This window comes from Podarcis gaigeae (assembly GCF_964106915.1).
Source record: "Podarcis gaigeae genome assembly, chromosome: 6".
Taxonomy (NCBI): domain Eukaryota; kingdom Metazoa; phylum Chordata; class Lepidosauria; order Squamata; family Lacertidae; genus Podarcis; species Podarcis gaigeae.
The window spans coordinates 81025950-81039899 of record NC_139682.1 but is presented as its reverse complement, the minus strand read 5'-3'; the positions used below and the strand labels follow the sequence as shown (position 1 = coordinate 81039899).

The following is a 13950-nucleotide window of genomic DNA, read 5'->3' as shown; positions in this document are numbered from 1 at the left end:
TCCCTCTCTGACCCCAGTTCATTAAATGTGTACAGAATCCAGTCTTGGGCTAAAAGTGGCGCCATAAATAATAGGTCAAAATAATGCATTGAGGCACTGGAGGTTGACGGCCTTTGGAAAAACAAATCAAGTGCCCTCCAGCCTTCCTGTATTAGATCTGAAAGAGATAATCCTCTTACTGTTCTGCTTCCTTCATTAAAGGAGATTTTTAAATATGAAATTTGAATCCTCTCTTAGCCACAGGAAAAGTGCTTTGCCTACTGACAGCTCACAGTTAATTGCGGCAACAGGGATGAAAGGATAGTGGTTTAATGATATCCCCCCCCCCCCGTTTGAAAGTGGCCACAATGGAGTTTGAAAAGAGATTATACGTTTATTTTTTAAGTTGGAGAGATGTATCTCCAAGCTTAATGTTTCCTGACTCATTTCAAGAAACGAAAGCTAAGAGAAGCTCGTAGAAGACACAATTCCTAAGGAGCCACTTACAAAAATTGGCAGTGTCAAACCGCGGTCATTTTCTTCGTCAGGTCTTGGCTAAGTCGATGGAGAAAGTAACTTATCTCTGCTGTCTATGAGGTGGCAAGGCATTTTGTCAGTTGCAAAATGAGTGCGTTCTCTCTTAGCCACATCTGCTGCTCTGCTCTTTCTATTTATATAGCACCTACAACTAGGTGTTTTACAAATTAAAGACGGGAGAGAGCCCATGGCTCAGTGGCAGCGCATCTGCTTTCCATGCAAAAGCTCTCAAGTTCTGTCCCTGGCATCTCCAGGTAGGGCTGGGGAAGATTCCCTGTCTGAAACCCTGGAGCAGGGGTCAACAAACATTTTCAGCAGGGGGCCGGTCCACTGTCCCTCAGACCTTGTGGGGGTCCGGACTATATTTTTTTGGGGGGGAATGAACTAATTCCTATGCCCCACAAATAACCCAGAGATGCATTTTAAATAAAAGCACACATTCTACTCATGTAAAAACACCAAGCAGGCCCCACAAATAAGCCAGAGATGCATTTTAAATAAAAGCACACATTCTACTCATGTAAAAACACGTTGATTCCTGGACTGTCCGTGGGCCAGATTTAGAAGGCGATTGGGCCGGATCCGGCCCCCGGGCCTTAGTTTGGCTACCCATGCCCTGGAGAGTCACTGCCGGTCACTATAGACCAGTGCATCCCAACATTTTCCCCACCCATGGACCACATGAACACTGCTGAGGGTCTTGAGGGACCATGTAATTATTTTTCTGCCCATTGTAACCACTGTAAATCTGCTTCGCTAGATACAGTGTGATTTTTGATTGTATTTTTAATTGTATTGCTGGTTTTCAATGTATTTTTATTGCTGCCCTCTCCAGTTATGCTACTGCTATCTCCCAGTCTAACCTACCTCACAGACTTGCTGTTAGTATAAAATGAAGGTAATGGGGGAGATAACCATGTATGCTGCCGTAAGCCAAAACAGAAAGGTGGAACATAAATAAAATGTGGATAATATAGCAATACTATGTCATTTAGTTAATGTTGCTGTTGTTAATATTTATACCCCACCTTTCCACAAATGATAGATTAAAACAGTGAATTTTTTTTGTGGGGGTTCTCAAGGGTATGCAGTACTGGCACTCCCCCCCCCCCCAATTTTATTTATTAAATTTATATACCACCCTTCATCCCAAGATCTAAGGGCAGTTCACAGAATAAAATCCAAGATAAAAAACAAGAAAATAATTAAACCAAATCAATAGCCCGCCTTCCCACTGATACATTTAAAAGGCTGTAGGATATTAATCAGCCAAAGGCCTGGTTGAAGAGGACTGTTTTCACCCGGCACCTGAAAATATGTAATGAAGGTGTCAGGCGAACCTCCATGGGGAAAGCATTCCACAAACAGGGAGCCATTATAGAAAAGGCCCTGCCTCATGTTGCCACCCTCTGGACCTCACGTGGAAGAGGCACACAAAGAAGGGCTTCAGATGATGAAGGGACAGTTTATCATGATGGGGAGAGGCAGTTCTAGAAGAAAAGCACTGGTTGAAAGTGTGGCACTAACCGTAACAACCTCATGGTGAGCGCCAGCACCATTTTTCCCTAGAAGGAAAGCACTGATAAAATAATTAAGTGAAAGTTCTAGTACAGATGCAGCCTGGGAGACAGATCTACTGGAAGAGAAGGTTTCAGTAAGTGCCGAAAAGGCAAGAGATATGGCACCCGTCTAACATTAGTTCAACACACCCTCAACTTGCTAGCTGAGCAACTAGGATTTCAATTTCCTGCTAATAAGTTAATTCTACAAGTAGAACCTATAGGAAAATGTCCCAGTCTGGAATGCTCTTCTGCAACCATGCCTCTTCTTGCATATTCTGACCCTGCCCTGCAACAGTCAGCTACAATTCCTTGACTGCTCAGTCCCCATTGGGCTGTTTGGGGATTCCTCCCCCTTTCAAATATTAAAAAAACCCCAAAACTTTTCCAAACTTTGGGGTTTCCACAAGCCTGTTAATACTTCCATGCGTGAGATTTGCTGTTTTGGCTATATAAGCAACAATGCTCACTCACCTCTGAACATGATTAAGAGTGAAGGGGGCAAAATAAATTTTCATACTTCCCCTTCACCAATACACACATTGTTCCAGCTATTCCTCACAACCTGAATGCTTGAAAAGACTAAAGTTAACGTTACAGAAGCAGAGATGGATGCTGCAAATAAACTTGGTGGTTTTTAATCCTGACCATCTCTCAACAGGAGGATTTAAAACTTGCATCACGTCAGTGCTCCAGAGTGAGATCCAACAGTTACTTCTGCCATTCGAAAAGTTAAAAAAACCTCCTTGTTGCGTTTTTATATACAGCGTCGTTTGTTGGATTTGGTTTTAATGATCCAGTTTTTCCAGGCAATTTCTTTAACAACATTACAGTGCGGAAAGAGCAAGCGTTAAAGAGGTTCTGATGTGACAGACATTTGAAAGAATGTTTCCATCCTGGCTAAATTTCTAAGTGTCTGTACATGGAGGCTTGAAATCAATAAAACTAGCTTCTGCATAAATTATTTCAAATGGGCTGTCTGTGTTAGAATCCTCAAAGACCGCGGTTGCCACAAATCCTTACGCTTAACTTCTCGGGGAGAAAGTATGCCATGCATTAAATACACGGGACCGTTTCCTCCTTTAAGAATAGCAACAGTGGTGGTATAAGCCATATTCCAAGTAGATCCATTGAAATCAGCGGCCCCTGGTGAGGATAGACAGTTTTCTATATTGCCTTTTCATCTGGAAGTTCCCTAGACAGCTCAAAATAAAATAAAATAGAATATAGTACATGAGAATAAAAATGCTTCACAGTAGCCTTCTTTAACATTAGGCTCTAGCAGGCTGTGACTGCAATGATAATTATTGTCTTTGATTATGTGGCATTGGAGCCAATCTAATATGACTGAAGGAGTGTAGAAAGTGTTGTTCTTAAGTGCTGCTGCCATCTACAGAAAGTTTCTCCTACAACCGGTTTCCCTTCCACCCCCTATTGCCATGTTGTGTTGTGATAGCAATGGCCGCATGGTTTAATAGTCCAAAGACAGCGAGAGGCTGGAGTTATTGGAGGAAAACCGAGTAGCGGTCTAACCAACAATCAAGATGGCATTTCAAGTGGCCGTCAATTAATAAATTCACTCTGTCACACTGTTAAACCAAGGCAATGTTCCTTCATGTGCTTTAAAAAAATATATGCAAACAATAGCTGGTAAACCAGCATGCCTAATTGAACATGGCAATCATATTTCTAATTGAATGTTACTGTATAATTAGCAATGCCCCTTCAGGAATCAAGGGCAGCAGGTTGAATGAAGAGGAGGGAGGAGGTAAGCAGATAATGAGGAAGACAGCCAAAGTAGAAAACTGAGGTGTACAAGTAAGAACTAGGACCACCCAGACTGGCACAATTGAGACTGGTGAACAGTTTGCTCTAATCACAATGAGTTTTAGAACATCCCATGCTGATGCACATCACCCATGGAAATGGAGAGCCCACATTCTGGCAGCTGTTCTCTGGGGTTTCAGACAGGAGGCTTTCTCCCTACCAGGAGATGCTGGGAAATCAAAGCTGGAAGGGTCACTAAGCTATGGACCTTCTCCAAAGATATTCCCCAATATATTGCATGTATGCTGCACACCAGGGTAGCTTGAGCAGCAAATGAAAAATGGCAATTGGCTGCTGTCCCTGCAAAATCCAGAAGATGCTTTGAATGGGGAATTTTACTTGCAATAGGACACAAGGTCACAATTCAGTATTCTGGCTGCGATAGCAAATGCTGGTCAAAGGTTTATGGTCACAACTTCTGCCAAGGTGCTGTCACCTGCTGTTGAAGTTGCATTCATACACTTTCACCTCCCCTTGCCACCCTTGCCCACCAGTGGCGTAGCAGTGTCAGCAGTGCCCAGGTCAAGGCAAGGGTTTTGCTCCCTAACCTCCTTGTGGGCATCACACGGGAGGCAACAGGCGGACTTTGCTGTCCCCATGGCAGCCATTCCTCACAGAGCTTGCCTGCTGGTTGCCGTGTTCACCCTCTCAGCTCAGTGAGCTTCCGGTGGGAGTGGCAGCTGGCACACTTGGCAGGCTTGACAGCATCCCAGCAGCGCCAGAGCCACAACATGGACACATGCTGGTAGGGAGGTTCTGGGAAAGGACTGGAAAAGTCCATGATCTGGTTGGCAGGAGTTTTGTGCAGGGACAGGCGTCCTTTCACCAGCTGTGACGAGGAGGAGGCACTGCAGTCCCAAAAGCCTCGCCTGAGTGCGGATCACCCCCCCCCCACAGCTCCAAAAGGTGACAACCACACAGCCTTGGCAAGGGAGCCTGTTGCGGGGGCACCAGGTTGCGCCCCCTCAGAATTCTGCTCCTGGGCCACTGATGCCCACAGGACCATTGCTCAGTCTAGTTTAGTATTGTCTACACTTACTAACAAGAGTTTCTAGGATAGGGCAGCTCCCAGCCCTGCTTGAGGATTGAACCTGGGACTTTTTGCATGCAAAACAGTTCCTCTACCACTAAGCTGTAGTCTTTTCCACAGGGAAGTCCTGTGTCTGAATGTGCTCTGTGTTCCTTCACAGCAGCAGTGCTCCATTTGTTCAAGCCACAAGGAGTGCTGAACCAGCTGCACACAGACAAACTGTGGGATTCCTGGGCTAGGCAAACAGGAATCCAGTTATTTTGGAAACCCACCCGCTTGCGAAGGCAACACCTTCCTTCACATTTGTGCCTGAATTAAAAAGAAAAGCTTCTCCTGAACTTTGATTTACGACAACATCTTAGAAACCAAACACAACAAACACGCCTGTGTTTTGCAAAAATAATTCTGCTGAATTTTGCTGTTGTGCTTACATTGTGTTCTGTGCTATAGAAAATGATATCTCCCCCCCCCCCTTATGTAAATCCTGCAGGGATGTCTTATCATCTCTGCATTTTGCACTGCTTTTCGTATGCCTGTCAACAGAACATTAAAAAATCATTAAAAACATCCAGACGTTGCACAGTAAAAGCCCTGACAGTGCATTCTTATTTTTTCTCTTTTCTTTCCTGCATCCAATTCACAATCAATGAGTGGCTGCCAACCCTGATGAAATCTGAAAATCAATCAGTTGTATCGCAAAGTAGTAAGGTTTAGCACTGCAATGTTTTGCACTCTGGACAACAATGTGGCATTGGACTACATGGCTATGTTTGCACTCCCACTTATGGTAAACTCACTGGGTTTATAGTGCTGGGTTTTTTATCTTTGTTCATACAATGTTATCCAAAATGCATATGTATCCTGTACGTTGTTATACGATACTACTGTTTCATGCATTGTATCTCAAACCAGCTTCAAACCAGCTGAAGTCCTCTAGCCATTCCTAATTCACCCCCAGCCAAGGTGCATCCTCTAAACTAGCATGCTGACTTCATGTGTAGTAGAAGATGCTATCCCATCCACAGTGCTGATTCAGCTTCTGGTCTGGTTGGCCTCTGAACATGGAATGTGGGAGAGGGACACCATCTCGTACTTGACCTCAGACAGCAAAAGCTCTGGGGCTGGCCCTGCATGTCTCTTTCTGTACATGGTTTTCATGTTCCTCCCATGCAGGACATCCATAGCATTGGAGCAGCTCCAAATCACACTAATTACCCAGTCAATTCTGCAGCAGAGAATTTCATTGTGAAATGCAAATGTCAGCCTCATTAATAATCAGTATTAGCTGTCAGAAGAAGAACAAGCTTTGAGGGAATGTTAATTTTTGTTTAGGCAGACACATACAAATGCTTGGTTCTTAATGATCTTTCTCCAGTTCTTGTTTGGATTGCATTCTTCTGGAACAGATGCAGGAGAGGCAACTGAAATTGTGCAAGACATGTGTGGTCCTGAGGCTTGTAGCTGAAAGGGTTAAGCTCTTGGCCTTATATAGAAATGATGTCACCAGGAGCAAACAACTGTATTTGGGAAGTTAGAGCCAGACCTGTCTCAATTCACTCTGTTAATAATACAAGACTTTCCATATACAAGGCAGCAAGTTCTGGAAAAAGTTAAGTCTCTTGTATCAGGGATGCTCAGATTCCTCAAAGGAAGACAAAAAGGGTGTGTGTTGTGGGGGTCTCTCTCTCTCTCTCTCTGGCAAAGGTGAGGAACTTAAGGCCTGGGAGCCAGATATGTTTCTCCAGGCCTGCCCATCAGACACTAAATCAGTAAAAATCAATACAAATCAGAGGTTCTGCTCCCGTAACAAAAGCCTGCCCCCCCCTACAAAAATCCTGGCTATGCCCATGACAGCCACAGCACTTACTGGCTCTGCACTGCATCCTCCATGAGTGGTTTTGCCTAGTTAGAATGAATCCCTGTGCTCTAATAATGCTTCTTGCTTGTCTGGATGGAGAATAGAGAGGGATGTGTGTGCGGCGAAATTAGCCTACTGTAGAAAGGTAAAAGTTACATTCATTGCTCCACCCACTTTTGCTGCTGGCATAGCCCCCCCCCCCCCAGTTTCCCTAGATGGAAATGTGACACTTGGCTTGCAAAAGGTTCCCCATCCGTGTTTTAAGTCACAGAAAGCAATCAGGTCCACTGGCCACCGAGGGTTATATGGGAATGTGGCAATGATAAGCCCATGAAAACAATAAATAAATAAACATCCCATGCCTGCTATGGCACTCATAGTTTTGCAGAAATAGTGTTCGCAAACCAAACCAAAGTCACATTGCCTAACACTAGATGAAACAGTGTAACTTTTAAAGAATCCAAAGCATTTACACACCTCCCTACACAAAACATAAAATGACCCTCTCTTTGTGCTTGAAAATATTACAAAGTAGGGAAGCTTTCTAATCAGAACAAAAAGCGGCCCTGTTGGGAGAGGGTAGTGGAGCCAGAGGCAAAAAGGGTTGGAACAAGGGATGTAAATATTGCATCTGTATCACAGACTAGTTTCCACACACTCTCTATCCCCCACCCATCCAAGCAAACAAGTATTATCAGACTCTAAGTAAAAAATACCCAGGAGGCATAGTGGGGCCAGTGAGGGTTTGTGTATTAAATATATAATATTTAATATGCGTAAAATGTAATGTTTATAGACACTGAAGTTGACTAACTTGTGTAAAAGTTTGCATTTGTAAAGCAGAGAAGTTTGTGTTAAGCAGGAGGTATCACTCTGGCAAATGAGGCAGAAAAGGTTGAAGATTTTCCATTTCAGTCTTCAGGCTAATTGATGGTTCATAGCTGGATACCCAAGCCACAATTTCTCTTCAGGAAAGTGAAACCTGAGAACAAATTGTTTTCTCAGTGATAAAGCCAGCAGTAGCAGTAGTAGAAGAAGCTAAGCTTGATGATGATCAAGCCAGATACTTGCATAGGAGCTCTCTGGGATCAGAGAGAGGGAAGTTATTGAACTGTTTTAAGGACTTAAAAAAGATGGGACAACATTGCTTGCTTGGTTAAGAGAAATTTGCTACCTTGTATCTTGCAATGTTCATTTGTAACTATTTTAAGACTGTTCTGCAATGTTTTGTAACTTATTCCTGTGGTGGAGAGCAAATTCATTTCTACTCTGCACATGGTCCAGATTTGCAACAACTCTAACAGTGTGGACTGGGGAGAGTTATGCGGTCCAAGAAGAGGGGCCTGGAGGACCATATTTGGTCCACAGACCAGAGCTTCCACACACCCTACTATACCAAGTTAACTGGAAGTAAGTCTCAATGAACTCACTGGGACATTTCTGAGTACCCTAGTAGCATTTTAAAGGCTCAGTTTTATTTAGAAGCAACACGGCTTTTTATATGTTTATTAAAATAGTTTGGTTAATTCCCAAGTTCAGGAAGGCTCTGTGCCAACAGCCTGCCATTGATTCTGAGCATGTTTTCAAGTAAAAGCTTATACTGTGGGAGGTGGCGGGGTGGGGGGGAGCACTATGCACCTTTGAAGTTTTCCCTGATAACATGCATTGTGAACATATCTTTAAAAGAAGTAATAAAAGTGTGTCCTTACTTTGGCCTTTTAATTAACCAGTAATAGGAAGGCTTCACTGTTTTACAAGGCAGTAACATGGCTCTCCAGTGCATTATACTACTAGACGGCATTCTGACAACCAGTCTCTCTCCTGTCCCATCCCACCAACCGCTGAAAGGAAAAGGTGCTTCTAGTTTGCTTTTCAAAGTCAGTCTGTGTGCCAAAATGAAGACTGGGGGAGCGGGGGAAGAGATGGGTGCCCAAAGGAAACAAAGCGAGACAAATGTTTGCAATTAGAAATTATGAGGCTTGTAAGGCTTAATTTGTTCCTGTAAAAAGGCAGTTGCCTTTTCACCAACACACAGCCTTATAATGAGGAAAGCATGGAAACATGTCCTAAGCTGCCTGCTTTTTGGAGAGCATCAGCTCAGTTGGCAGCGGCTGGGGATCCCTCACTGCAATGTGGAGCGTCAGTGGTAATTTCCGGCTGTTGCTTGTTGAAGCAGGACTGGACTGGAATAGGGTGGGGGGAGGGAGGGAGGGAGGGAGAGAGAGGGAGAGAATATAAGCAGCAAGTACAGTGAATACCATGGGATGTGGGTGGCGCTGTGGGTTAAACCACAGAGCCTAGGACTTGCCGATCAGAAGGTCGGTGGTTCGAATCCCCACAATGGGGTGAGCTCCTGTTGCTCGGTCCCGGCTCCTGTCAACCTAGCAGTTTGAAAGCACATCAAAGTGCAAGTAGATAAATAGGGGGGAGGGAAGGTAAACGGCATTTCCGTGCGCTGCTCTGGTTCGCCAGAAGCGGCTTAGTCATGCTGGCCACATGACCCGGAAGCTGTACGCCGGGTCCCTCGGCCAATAAAGTGAGATGAGCGCCGCAACCCCAGAGTCAGCCACGACTGGACCTAATGGTCAGGGGTCCCCTTATCTTTACCTTTACAGTGAATACCAGCCAGTCCTTTGCTTCCACCTCCAGAAATGGCTTCAGAAGGTGGTAAAGTTAGGCTTCAAGATCAGCAAAGGGTCCATTGTCCTGACAGCATATGCTCACACTGCCCCTGTTTATCAGGATAGCTATTTTCTAGCGCCTACCCCTGGCTAATCACAGTCCTTACTTTGTGAGAATGGCTTGTGAGAATGGCTTGTTAAACATTTGTTAATGTGAGTCACCTGAGGTGTCATTTCCCAGGGTCTCTAGAAACAGCAGCTTGCACTCTGCATTGTGACTTAGTTTTCATGTGCATCCATTGATGGGCACCAACTCTGTAGTTGTTTTGATGAGAGGCATTTGAGCTTCACCAATAATTGGATGTTTGTGTGTTTTTAACATGCCAATGTGTAATTTTTTAATTATTGTGTTTGTGCTCTGTTTGTGAATCACTTTGGGACATTTTGCAGTGGGAAGCAATACATTTAATAAACCCAAACCAACTTCCTCCAAATTTTCATCCTGAGTTTTTGTTAGACTACAGCTCTCATTATCCTTGACCATTGGTCATGCTGACTTGGGGATATGTGGGTTGTAGTTCAACAATATCTGAGGACCTCAGTTTGTGGAATACTGATCTATATGAAAAGACATTTGCTGGAGGACAGTTTATTGGACATGAAATTCATACAGCACAACATGGGAAGAATAAAACCTTCAGCAATGCTTAAGAGTTGTGAGGCAATTGAAAGCCAAGCCAATAAAAATAAATAAATAAAGCCCTGAGCTTACAGTGCAATCCTATACATTTAACTCAATGTGGCTTGCTCCCAGGTGACCGGATACAGGATTGCAGCCCTAACTAAGCACACCCACTTAAAAGTAAGTTACATAGATTTTGGTAGTGCTTGTATCCAAAAAGTCTATTTTAAACTGCACTCATGCCACCCATTTCAAAGGAATGATTCCAACTGATTCCAGCCAATGTGGAATACAGGCAACTCCCATTTTGTGCACATTCAATGCATGTGTGGCTGCATACACAAATGCCATAATTGGCACTGGAAGAGGACAGAACGGGACAGGCGTACCCATGTGATGACGTGGAACGTAACCCTCACATAAGTGGGGAGAGGTGGTTTGCCTGTACTGGTTAGACTGTCAGACTAGGCCATGGGAGCCCAGGGCTCAAATCCTATCTTTGCCATGAAATTCATTGGGTGACTTGGGCCAGTCACTGCCTCTCAGCATAACTATCTCACATGGTTGTTGTGAGAATTAAATGAGGAGGCAGACAACCATATGTATGCCAGCTGGAGCTCCTTGGAGGAAAAGATGGGACTTAAATGGAATTAAAAATAAATTCCCACTGAGAACAAAGTAACTTTATGGAACAGAATGGAGCTTATTTTGTAGCAAATGTGCTCTTTCTGCTTTAGCCCACTATTTTTCTAAATCTTTGGTACCCAAGTTACAAAATGAGGTTTAGCAAAAAGCCATCTCTTGGCCCTTGTCTTGAGAGAGGCCACATTGCTCTGCCCAACCCCAACTTAATTTTACAGAAATTGCTCCAGGCTGTGAACAGTACACAAGCTAATCAAAGCCCACAGAAGTGAGCTGCCTTCTGGCATGAAATTAGGAAACATTTTCAGACACCCATTTCATTTTTTAAAAAGGAAAAAAAGGGTAATCACTATTGTTGTTACCATTTTCAGTGGAAAATGTGTTGTGCGAAGCCCATGAGAAGATTGCCTTTGGGTTTGGGCAGGCTACATGCAAAGTAACTTCACTGAAGTGAGTTATCCATTGAATTATTCCAGTCAAGCAGAATAAATAAAAGGTGCTTTCAGGGAACTGATTTATGCTTAGAAGTAGCAGAAGCTGAAGCTGCAAAGGGGTGATTGCATCTTGTAGGAGGGCAAGTTTGAGCTCTCTGCGAAGGCCTCTTAAAAAAAAAAATTACTAGTAAATACAGCTTGCCTTGCTCAAGCAGCCGCCTTCTTCTTTTTTTGTCCTGCAAGTCTTTTCTTCCCCAGCCAGGCGGGTTGTTACAGTGGACAAGGGGGGAAGTTGCATGTGCCTGTGGCATTTTGGGATTGAATCAGACATAGGCAAACTCGGCCCTCCAGATGTTTTGAGACTACAATTCCCATCATCCCTGACCACTGGTCCTGCTAGCTAGGGATGATGGGAGCTGTAGTCCCAAAGCATCTGGAGGTCTGAGTTTGCCTATGCCAGGATTAAATGAATGTTTGATTGTTGGTGCTTTAAATCGCTTCTCTATGAATCCCAGGACTGAAGTGTGTGAAGAGGGAATGGAACTCCCTCAGGCCATCATTTTCTCCCTTGTGGGTCTTGGGGGTGCTTCCAGACACCTGCTGTTTTGCAGGTGGGTTTCAATGCTAATTCAGGTTGCACAACTGAAGTGGATATGGAACACCTGTGTATCAAACCTGCTTCCATTAAAAAATGGATGTTTTGCAGTTAAGGAAAGTGACAACAAAGTATGGGATGACAACTGCTTGACATGACATTGCATAACCTCCTCACCAACAAACCAGGACAGATGCTCAATGAACAGCTAGTGTCATATAAACTGCCTGTGAAATTTGTCCAAACAAATCAGAATGGACCCTCAACAGACAGGTCATCTGGCAGCAACCTTGGACAATATATCCATCAAATTATGGATTTCTATTTCTATCATGGCAAAACAGAATATTAACACAATGCCGTATTTCTTAGAAACAGCTCAACAGAAACCAAGCTGCATCCATGAAAAATGAATCCACCAATGCATTTCTGTAAACAGTGTTTTAGATGTGTCTTTTATATGATTGGCAGTGGAAATCAGCACTCGACTTGATTTCCAGTACGACCTGAGGTACCAGTACAGAAAGGGCGCTAAGATGGAACTCCCTAGCCCAGATGGAACATGGAAGAAGATCTGTATCACTGATCGTAAAGGGCAGAAGGCAGCAGATGGTTTAATATTGGAGAAGGCACTTTATGTTCCACTTGCACTTCTTCAGGGCAAGAGGAACTTCTGCCAGCATGTCACCACTGGTATTTGCTAGCCATTTGAAAATGAGAATTTGGCAAACCATTTTTTCCCAGAGGAATAAAGAGTCTGCAGACAAGACTTGAGAAACAGTCAAAGTTGTAGGTCATTTTGTTCCATGGGTTGTGGATATATAATTGTTTGCTGCTAGGCAATCAGGATTTCAGCACAGAATGAGAAATCTGGTTTTCATAGGTGAAAGACAAATGACGAGGGCCAAGCTGATTTGCTGCTAGTTGAATTCTTGCAAAGAACTCTGAAACGGTGGATAATAACCTAATCCATCGGCACTGCTTCTTGCATGCCTATTTAGGATCACTCAACACAGATTAATTATGCCTTAACTATTTAAACATCCTGGTTATGTATTCTCCTGTTGTAAATACAACACACAGCAGTTGAGTACAGGGAGTGCAGGGAAGAAAGGAGGCCAAACAGGACAGAAGTTAGCTCATCCCTGTTCCAGGTACCAGTTCTTAGGTTGAGTGGTTTGCACAAGTCCTTTCCCCAACACAGCATCTGTGCCAGTGGCGGCTAGTGCCCATTGTTACTGATAGGGAGAAGGCAGTGAGAGCAACAGTAAGTGGAGCTAGAGCCAATGAGAGGCGGAGTCAAGTAATTCTAGCTTTGCCCCCATCCATTTCCCTGCAGAGCTCTACAAGGGCAACATTGAGACTAAGGAAGAAGCTGACAGCCAGGGCAACCTCCTGGGCTTGCAGGTAAGGAGGTAAGGAGGCAGAGGATCGCTGAGGACCGAATGAAGTTAGCAGAGCTTTTGCCCTAATGGACCAGCCTTCACTGAACCGTGCTAAAACCCAATAATACCATGCTAGGAGAGCTTTGAGAAAATAGCCTCAAAAACTACTTCCTCCTCAGAACACAACTTGATTTTGCTTCCTCAAAGCCAGAAGTTATAGGATATTCCCATCCATCCCAAGCCATTTATTTGCTGTATTTTGAATATGCAAGAAATATGGAACCCAGAAGTAATTATTAGAAAGAAGTTAAATTTTGCAACTAATGCAACATTTGGCCTAGTATACAGATTTATTAGAGTCTATGTATTATAGTTTTTGAAGGTGTTCAATCTTTGAACTTCTAAAGATTGTGGCAAATTTCATAATTAGCATATAATTGTGTTACATCTCTTCTAAGTTGAATAATTATTTTAATGACTGAAGTTAACAGTATGCCACCTAATTTCTCAGTATGATTGCAAATAAGTACTGTTAAACTCCATGCCATATCCTATATTTTAAATTTACGGGCGTGAATCTTAATTTTGCCTGTAGATCTTCTATGCTGCTTGTCAGAAGTGTACACTTCAGCGTCCTGTTCTCTTGATTGCTTAATTTTAACAGCTACATTATGACAGTCTCATTGTTCTTTACAGGGAATAAAATAATCACACATTTGGCTCATGATTTGAGTTGGCTTATTATGCACCACAAATAATCTTTTTTTTTAAAAGAAATGTTTCTGAAAACACACAACATAA

General features: G+C 43.4%; 1 long non-coding RNA gene across 6 annotated transcripts in view; it reads right to left on the bottom strand.

The window, feature by feature from the left end:
• Positions 1-13950, bottom strand: part of LOC310847531 — a 38812-nt gene that overhangs the window by 9418 nt on the left and 15444 nt on the right. The gene's annotated exons all lie outside the window — the stretch shown is intronic.